Genomic DNA, 10,029 nt, shown 5'->3' with positions numbered 1-10,029 from the left:
AGTGGCGGGAGCATCTGGGAGGGGCCCGTGGCTCCTTCCCATTCATCATGGGAGCCAAGCTGGGCGGGAGAGGCAGCCATGGGCGGCAGCCTCAGGGACTTGGGAACCGCGATGAAAAAGAAAACATCAGGGAGGAGTTGGGAGAAAAAGAGAACTTTCCTTTTTCGCTGTGTGTTGGGTCTCTGCCTTGGATAGTTCTAATGCCTCCCAGAGCCTCTCCCCGTTTCGGGAACAGGGCTCTTGCTCTCTGCTGTTCTTTGCAGTATGGGGGGAGGCGGGGGGGCTGCTGGGGGCTGCGGGGGACCGTGGTGGACAGCGCGGTGCTCTGTGGACAGGCAGATGCTCTCCTGAGTGACCTTCCTTCTGAGGCGCAGATCGCAAAGCCTGCACCTCAGAACTTGTCAGAAACGCATATTCTCCCATTTCAACCTGGACTTACTGAATTGGAAATTCTGAGGCTGGAGCCTCCCCCCACCGTGCCCCCACCCCGAGCAGTCTCCGCTTCAACAATCCCGCCAGGGATTCTGGTGCAAGCTACCTCTAGAAATTGCTGAGTCCCGTCCCTAGAGGTCACGATTAAATTGGCCTGGGTACAGCCTGGGCACTGGGGTTTTGGAGTCTCTCCAGGGGACTCCTGTGGGCAGCCAGGGTTGGCAAACAGGCCTCCAGAGCCTTGCTGCGTCAGAAGAACTTCCTACAGGGACGCAAAGTCCTGTACGGAGCCGAGACGTGGCTAGTGCAACCCAGGAACTGCATGTTAAGTTGTATTTAACTTTCATTCATTTAAATCTAAATAACTACTCAGGGCCCGTGGCCACCGCACTGGACAGTGAGTCCTGGAGCTGCAGGGAAATGTCAGACCTTCCCTGTAACAGATACGGAAATGCAAACCCCGCCGGACTTACGGATTTAAGGAGCTAGGAGAGAAGTCACACCAGAGACCTGCGATTATTTTAAGTCTACGTGTGGTGATAAATAGAAAAAACCTTGTGGGGCCCTGGACCTCCCTGCTGGCTCCTCCCGTCAGGCCCGGCGGCCTGTCTGGCTTTGAGGAATGTGCAAGGATCACAAGGGATGGTATTTAAAAAGAAGATTCCGGAGCTCTGTGCCAGAGCTGCTGTCCCACAGGTGTGGTTTGGGGGCCCTGGACACTGCACTTTTGGCAGACCAGCGGCTGGTTCTGATACGCCACATTCCGGGATCACTGGGAACCAGTGGGCGAGTCCAACCGAGTCGCCGGACAAAGGGGCAAGGGAAGTTAAGGCTTAGAGTCCGTCTGTCCCTCTCAGAAAGCTGGAGTTACCACTCCTGTGTGTAATGAGCCTTGAGAAATGTCTAGCTAAGTCTCATGAATTCAGCGAACTTTAGAGGTCACTCTGTCTGCGAGATGGTGCCCGGCCGGGGGAGAGATTGGTGCAGGGATTCAGCCCTGCCGTTTCACCGCTGTTGCCGACGCACTTGGTGTCACCCTAGAGTCAGCCTCGCTGTGAGGACGGGCTCCTCTGGGGGCCCCTACCAGGGCCTTGACTCACTCTCTGTCCCGCGCCCCGCACGCTCGCACACACGTGCGCACGAAGGGCCTTGTTTGGTTGTAACCGCGGCTGCGAACTATTGCGGGTTCGGCCTTCCCCTCCCGGGTTATAGGAAGCCTTGGTCCCAAACGTGCGGCCCCGTCGCTGGCTGCTGCTGCTTCTAATGATAGAAGTTAGGGCTCCTTGTGCACGTACGTCACGCGTGGCGAGACGGTGTGGTGTGTTGTTCATGCTTCCGCTCTTGAGCCCGGACGGGGACAGTATCGGAGTTACAGCGGGCAGCTGGGAGCGTCTGCGGAAACCGAGACACACCGTCACACTGTTGCCGGGGGGTGGGGACGATGAGGTCGCCGACACACCCGCTCAGGCCTGCGTGACTCTGCACGGGGTTCAGTAGGATCCCCAGTAGGATCCCCACACACTCACGTCCTCCCAGAACCTCAGAATGTAATCTCGTTTAAAAGAGGGTCTTTGAAGATGTAATTAGTCAAAATAAGGTCATACTGGATTTTGGGACAGGGGGCCCAGCGAGAACTGACAGTGAGAATGTCAAGGAGACTCCCCGCTGAGCAGGGAGCCCGATGTGGGGCTTCATCCCGCAACCCTGAGATCAGGACCTGAGCTGAAACCAAGAGTCAGACGTTTAACCGACCGAGACACCCAGGAGCCCCCAGTGACCGGTGCTCGAATAAGAAGAGAAGGAGAGAGCCGGGGACCCGGGAGACGGTCAGGTGGTGACGGTGCCAGCCAGGAGACGCATCTACCCGTCAACAGACACCAGGGATGGCCAGAGCCCCTGGAAGCCTGGAGGGAGACAGGAGAACAGACTCTGCTTTGGGGTCATGGAAGGAACCAATGATGGTGACACCCTGATTTTGGACTTCCGGCCTCCAGAGCTTTTCGAGGGTAAATTTCTTCTGTATTAAGCCCGCAGCTGTGGGTGATGGGGGGCATGTTGCGAGATCAGCCACAGGACGCGGATACAGATGGAAAAGCCCGCTCGTCCTCGCTACCGTCTGGCAGGACAGGTGCGCACAGTTGACCCCCAAGCCTCGGATTCCTCAAGAGCCAACATTTGGGAGCCGTCCTGCACGAGGACATCCCGGCCGTTTGAGACGCCGGCGGAAGGCAACAGCAGCGCGGTGCGGCTCGCGGGTGTGGGAGCAGCAGGGACGCTCACGAGTGGAACCTGAGCACCCCTGCGTCCACAGCCACGCGCTCGGCCACCGCTGAGGCTTTGGGCCTTCACCGTTGGCGAGGGAGCGAGCGCCTTCTTCGCCCGAGATAAGGAGAGGGGCACGTGTTCCAGTCGCTGCTCTTGGAAACGAACTTCGGGGCAAAGAGCGTGTGTGTGTGAATCTCGTGAGGCCGATGGGACAGACGCAGCGAGCTGCTGCCAGTCCCTGTTGTCTGGGCAGAATCCCCAAGGTGGGCCGTGTCAGTGGGTCCAGGGACACGCGGTGACGCTCTGTTCCTCTGCCCTTGTGGTCTGAACTTGGGCATCAGACCTGCGAGGCACCTTCTAGAGGCTCCCCCACAGGTCCTTGACCCGCGGGCGGGAAGTGATGCTGGGCGTCTGCTGACAGTCGCGGCTTCGGAATCCAGTTCTAGAATCGCGGCCGGACTTCTCCTGCAAAGAGAGGGCCATGCTGTTTCCTGCGCTTTGACCTTCCAGAATTCTGGAGTTCCTGGCAGACTTCTGTGTCCTCCGTCAGTTCTGCGACCCTCCCCGCACTCGACATCATGCCAGTGAGTCTCTTGGGCTGAAGGCAGCCCGAGGCAGCTGCTCGGGTCACAGCCCGAATCCTGATGGGCCCCGCGGTTCGGCGATGGCAGCTGTGGGCGCCCCAAGGCGGGAAGCACCCGCGCTCCAGAGCACGGGGTCGGAAGCTGAGGGCAGGCTGCCCGGGGAAGCTGTGTGCCTACTTCCTGAGATGATCAAGCTCTTCCATTTCCCAAGACCCAACCAAAAGGAGTTTAGTGGGACTTATTTTACAGGGAAGCAAAGAGGGTTTCCTCGTTGTAAAGATGGGGGTTTGCCCTTAGCCCCCGCCATCTGGGTTTCCTCCTGTACAAAGAGTGTGCCCGGTGGTACCGCCGCCCCCACTGCTTAGTCAGAACATGCTCACCTGCACAGTCAAACGCCAGAAGGTGTTACTAGAAGGACGGGCCCTTACTAGGGCGCCTCCGCCGGCCCCGCTGGGAGGACCGCAGGAAGCCGTGGTGGAAGGAGCGGCTCTGCAGGAAACAAGCCTCGCCCCTTGCAAATGGTGCAGAGCGAGGTCAGAGTCTGCTCTGCGCCCACATCTTTATATTTGTTACTGATTCCAGTTAGGGTCCTACCCCTCGCGGGGGAATCACAACATACTGTCCCACCAGTGGACAGGTTCTTACACAGAAGGAGGCTCACATTGCAGATTGCAACGGCAGAGTGAAAGCCTCTCTTCATCCCAAATCTGTGTTCTCTGTGTTAGAACTGATGCCAGAGAGAGCTCCTTCATCCGCTCAACGGGGACCCGGCGGAGCGAGTGGGAAGGCAGGGCAGGTGTGGGCCGGCCTCTGGGGCTTGGGGCTGGGTGAGGCCCTGGGGCAATGAGTGTTTGTGAGTTTAAATATCTGACTCCCTGTGAGTTGGAGCGGGAGGGACGCTGTAGGATAGTCTCTAGTAGGATCTTGTGCTCCGGGAAAATCAAACAAAGGAAGAAAGTGAAAATAGATCATTTATGTTGTATGTTTGTTTCGCCAACATGTTCTGTTGAAAAATTTTTAGAAAAATCCTTATCACCACCACTGCCTCATAGTGGTTTTATCGTAGATAGAAACACACATATGTGATAATTTGGTAATTCAGCCCTGGTCTTGGCTCTGCTTGTTATTATTGATCATGATCATTAGGGTTCGAGATAATTTATAATCCTATTACACGAAACAGTAGAGAGCGTGCCCCCTGACACGAGCAAGTTGTTTTCTGTGGAGCTGGAAGTGTACACCCTTGCTTGGCAGGAGCAGGGACCAGGTTGGCCTTCCTGGGCAAGGGGAGAAACCAAGGTTCGCAGCGAGAGGGGAAAACCCAAGCTAAAGGCTAAAACTACGGCTCATGAACACAAAAGAAGAGATTTAAAAGAACACACGAGATACAAGGAATCACGTTACAGATACTCTCAGCCCAGCTGCTTGGCTTAAGCATTAGAACCGGACCGGGACTGCTGAGTCCTTCTCCGGTGTCGACCGGTGTCCCCTCCTTCTCCTGGAGGTCACCGCGCCCTCACCGTGTGTTCGTCATTCCCTTAGTAACGCCCTTCACAGTTTTCCCACTTGGCGATGTCTACTTCAACCGTGTATTGCTTGCTCTTGCACACGGTTAAGTCTCCACAAGTGGCGCGGGGTTGTGGGCGATCTACCCTTTATTCAAGTTTGCTTGTCAAGTGACCCACATGTGTTACCGTTCATCACTCCAGGTCATTCATTTTCACGGTGACAGACAATCGCTTTGCACGAGTCCACCACGATTTCTTTACCCAGAGGCGGACAAGACGGAGAACTGGCCCAGAGGAGGATTGCTCGCACTACTGTATTGTCTCACCATTACCGAAGCCTACGGACGTGGCTAGACACGATTACGCACGGAGTCTGAAAGGCTCTGAATGGAGGATCCGGTACCTGAAAGACCGGCCTGAGACTTGGTTCATTTCCGACAGACTTCCTTTGGAAACTGAAGATTGAGAACCAGAATTGCTGCCCGTCGTGGTCCTCCACAGCCGCCTTGTTCTTCACACATGATTTCCTGCCCACCGTGACCCCCAGAGATGTCAAAGCCTCAGCGATATCACACGACAGCCTTTGACCTTGATGTCACACACAGTTCGGCCTGAAGCCACGTTCCCTTTGTTAGAACTACATGTCACCCCACGTGTCTTTTCTGTCCCCGCCCCTGACTTTAGTTATCAGGCCCACAGCCCACGCCCTGTGCTCCTTTGTGAAGCGGCAGCGCCCTTCCCGTGGCGGGTCTGCTCGCAGGAGCCGGTGAGGGTCCTTTCAGAGCGCTTGGTGATGCACAGTGTGTTCTATAAAAGGGCCTTGAAAATTATCAAGACCTTCATGGATCCGAATGGGCGGCAGAAACTCCATAGCAACAAATGAACGATAATTGCTTCTTACCGGCTGCTTCCTCAGCCACACTCTCCCGCAATCAAAGCTCAGGCGTGTCCTCAGGGGAGCCCAGGTCAGGTCTGGCCCCCAGCAGCCCCGAGGACGGCATGGAGAGCCACGCGAGGGGGTCCCCGAGGAAACGTGGGTGTGCGCGCCCCTTCCCGCCCTCCGGCTTCCTGCCCACTCGTTCCCGCATCTCCTCAGCCCAGGCAGACTTGGTGGACCCGGGGGCACCCTGGACCCCAGGCCAATTTGTCACATGATCAAGAAGACTATCTGAAGAAACGACCTGGTGCCCCACGTTCTCATCTGGACCGACTCACAGCTAAAGGCAGAGCAGCCCGTGAGGCTGAGCATAGCAGAGACACTGTCCATCTCTCTCTAAGGCCAAAGTCAGGGGTTCAGAGGAGGGCCGTGGCTCCCTTGGCCTTGGGGACACTGTAAAAGCCAATGGAACGTGTGACCTTTCCCAAGTTACTCTTGGAAATGGACACAAAGTAGATGCGGCCCCAACCCTGTCTCCTTGTGGCACAGAGGCCGGAAAGAACTCTCAGCCTTTGTTGGGTTGGACCACGACTGGAAGCCCAGCTCTCAGGAACAAGCCCCGGAGCAGCTGGGGTGATGCAATGCGAGCAGGAAAGATGTTCTCTCGGGGAGTCCCTTGGCCTTACCCATCTCAACGATGCCACCACCGGCTCGAGATTCCCAGGCTAGGGGATCATCGTCTCCGACGGTGGGAAGACAGCCAGGGCGCAGCGGCTGGGGGCAGAGCCTTCCCTACGGACTGTCCCGTGGGGCGTCCTTCTGGAAAGAGACACAGAGTGGACGCAAGAGCCCTGGCGGGGGTTGGGAGGGAATCCTTCCCTGTTGTTCCAGCTCCCTTAGGGGGAGTTGGCTGACTCCTGGACATTTCTGTGGGTAACAGCTCTCCTGAGTCAGCCAGAATCTTTAGTTTCATTAAGGTCTAGATAACTGAGGACTGACTCCCACGCACTGAGTGATTTCAGAGCTTGCTGTTTTCCCTTTGCCGTCTTTGAGAGGTAATCTGGATGCGGGGGCTTCTCTAACTCAGTTTGTCTCCATGGTTACAAAACCCTGTGCGCTCGCTGACCCACGGGGCCTCAGGAGGGGCGCCCTGGCGGCAGCGTAATGGCCATATCATCTCCCAAATTCGCAGACCTCCTTAGCACTATCCAGAACTTGGACAGGTGGGTGCCGTCCTGTGTGTGTGCTAGCTGGCAGTTCCGATCTGATTTAAGTGTTTGCGGGGTCAAGGTAAAGGGTATTTGTGCTATCAGTTACAAATATTGAAACGTTATCCCCCAATAAATGGAAATATTGAGGGAAAAGTTTGGGAGGCAAGAGAGTGTCAGCGGTCGCCACGACCCCCGCGGGAGTCTTCTCTTGCCCTTAAGTCCGTTAGCCCGGCTCTGCCGGGGAGGTCCTGTGCTCTGAGGGGCAAGGGCCAGACAGCAGCCCCGAAAGATGTGGGCGTCCGTCTTTTTCTCACAAGCCACGGATCATTTCTTCTGCCCCGACGGCAGGTGTCTCACCTGTGAAAGTCGTGACTCTCGCGGGCTTGCCCAGAGGGTAAGAGGACAGCGGCAAGGACCCGGCACAGCCCGCGCCACGCTCTCCGTAAGCGGCGACGGCCACTCTCCGGGCTCGTCATTTCTGGGATACGAGCAGGGCAAAGTGTGCCGGTGTCCGGGTCGGGTTGGCTGGGGGTTTGGAACCGATGGCGGTGTTGACGAGCGAGGTCTCACAAATACGGAGCCTTTGCGGTAATTTCGGTTGTATTTGCTTCGGCTGATGAGAGAAGCAGGGCGGCCTGCTGGTCACAGGGTGGCCCTGGGTTGAGATCTTCCCGTAGCCTCACCATGGCCTCATCATACACTTGGGTGATGTACTCGACCGCTGCGCGTCTGGATTTCCTTCTCAGGCAGGTGGCGTGGAGAATAGCACACGTCTCGGTGGGCTCCAAGAACACTGCGTGCGCGAGTTGTTGTCACGGGCAGAGCTCAGTGCCTGGTGGCGTGGCGAGGGGGATGCGGAGCCACGCACGGCGGAGCGGGGAGCAGCCACGCGCTCTGCCCGCAACACCCGCCCCTCTCTTCTGGGAGCTACTTCCCGCCTGCCCCGTGGGTGAGTTCTCGGCGGGTCCTGTACATCTTCCAACCACTCTTGGGTTATATAAAATCTTATGGTTACTTCTCGAAGCGATGGCAGCCCGATTTCAGATCCTAGAATGCCCAGGCCCACACGATGAGGTACCAAACCTCACTTAAAACTAAAAGGCCTCTCTTGGCCCAGTTTGCGCTGGCTTCAGAGTGGATTTGTACCTTTTGCTGAGAAGGTGGGTGAGGGGCAAGAACCATGAACCCGACGTGCTGTGTGTCCCTCCGAGCGCCCACCGGCCGTGCTGCTCGTGGAACACGGCTGCGGCCGAGCCCCGTCGGCCTACGGCATCGCCCGAAGCTGGGAAGGAAGAACCCCTTCGTTACCGCTGTCCTACCTGCGGCAAGTGTGGCATTAGGATGAGGAAAATGCTTTTCCCTTAAAGGACAAATCGTGAATTTCACCTCCTCCGTTGGGAGCTGCACGAGGCGTGTGGAAATTCTGACCTTCCGTCACCGTGCACTTCGTCCCTATTCTGGTGCGGGGAGCCAGGGTTAGCAAATAAAAATACAGGACACCCAGTAACATTTGAATTTCAAACAAACAACAAATAATTTTGAGTGTAAGTCTCCCCCGTGCCGTGTTGGAGGCGCACTGATATAAAGTAGTATTCATTGTTTATCTGAAATGAAAGTGTAACCGCACGTCCTCCATTTTGTCTGGTAAACCTGTTCCAGTAACTCTTTTATCTGAGGTAGTTTGGATGTGCCAGACCGCGTCAGTCAGGGCATTGGGGTCACAAATGCAGAGTACTCGGGGGTAAGCGCCTTACGCAAGGAGAAACTGTTATTGTCCCGCAGAACTGCAGAAGACACGTGCCTCGTGAGGCCAGGCTCTGGGTCATCCTTCTACAGCTCTCTTGGCTTCCCTTCCCCGGGCACAAGCAGCTCCAATCTTGCGTCTTCCCACACAACATCCCAGGGCAAGAACAGGTGTGACTCGACCCTGGGCAGCCCCCCTTCCCAATTAAACTTCTTGTGTTAAGATCGGTGGAAGCCCCAGGCCATTCTGGGAAATCACACAGAAAGGGTGTGGGCACTTTTCCCTCTTTTTTTCCGCAATGTAACATCTTGCAAAGCTACGGTACAATATCCCAACCAGGATCTCGACATGGACACGATCCCCCAATATCCTGATTTCCTCAGGTCTGCCTGGACTGACACATAGCAGAGACTTCACTCGTGCTCTTGGCGTGAGTGAATGAACGGTCGGTGTGACCCACGGCTCGTTGTAACCATCGGTTCTCCCGTATGCAGGACTCTGGGTTCCTGAGTGGACGTGGTGTCTCCAGGGCCTCGCTCATAAACAATACTCAAGACATGCTTTTTTATGGGTGAGTAAAGACATGAGTAGAATACCCTCCATGTCCCAACGCTTCCATTTTGTAGACAGAAGGACTTGGACCCTGGGGGCAAGGAGTTTCTTTAAAGTGCGTTCTTCCTGGTGGGATCCCTCCCACATTCCGCTCATCTTAGCAATGTCTGTCTGTGATTTAACGTTCCCAGAAGGCAGTGACCTTGTCTGTCAAGTTCAAGTTCACTTTTCGCAGATTTAGTAGGGGTGCTTGGGAACTTCCAGACGGGGCGGGGCAGGGGCGAGGAGCGCCAAGAAAAGGGAGGAGCCGCCTCGTGAGCGCCGAGGGGAAGGAAAGCAGGACCTGGGAGAGGGTGCACCCCGGACTCCCAGGGTCCAACTTGCTGGGTGGCAACAGGCAAGTCACCTCTCGGGGCCTCACGCCCTGATCTGTGAAATGGAGGGCGGTGACCTATTAGAGCTGCGACATCCCCTGAGTGCCTCCGAAGAAGCCTCTGCTTTCCTCTCGGTCCGCGTGTGCGCCCGTGAACCAGGCTGCGCAGCCCCGTCATCCGGAGTGTGGCAGCCACAGGTTGTCGGGATGAAGCAGCCAGAGGAACGCGGGAGGTTCCGAGTCCGCTGGACACACTTTCCGCGGGCTCTTCTGGGGAGGACGTGTACCCCTGGTCCTGGTCCTGCCAGAACCTGCTTCCTGCCTCCATCTTCCGTCACGCTGTTGTCTGCGGGGAGACGTGGATCTCCACTATTTGAAACCACCCAATTAACCGAGAATGTTGGAGTCTACGCAGCACTAAATCTACTTTATAGCTTCTTAATATCTTTCATCTGGTGTCTCAGACTTCTTTAAAAGGAAAAG

The sequence above is a fragment of the Mustela erminea genome, chromosome 13 (genome assembly GCF_009829155.1).
Source record: "Mustela erminea isolate mMusErm1 chromosome 13, mMusErm1.Pri, whole genome shotgun sequence".
Lineage (NCBI taxonomy): Eukaryota > Metazoa > Chordata > Mammalia > Carnivora > Mustelidae > Mustela > Mustela erminea.
Note: the sequence above shows the minus strand (reverse complement) of the source record.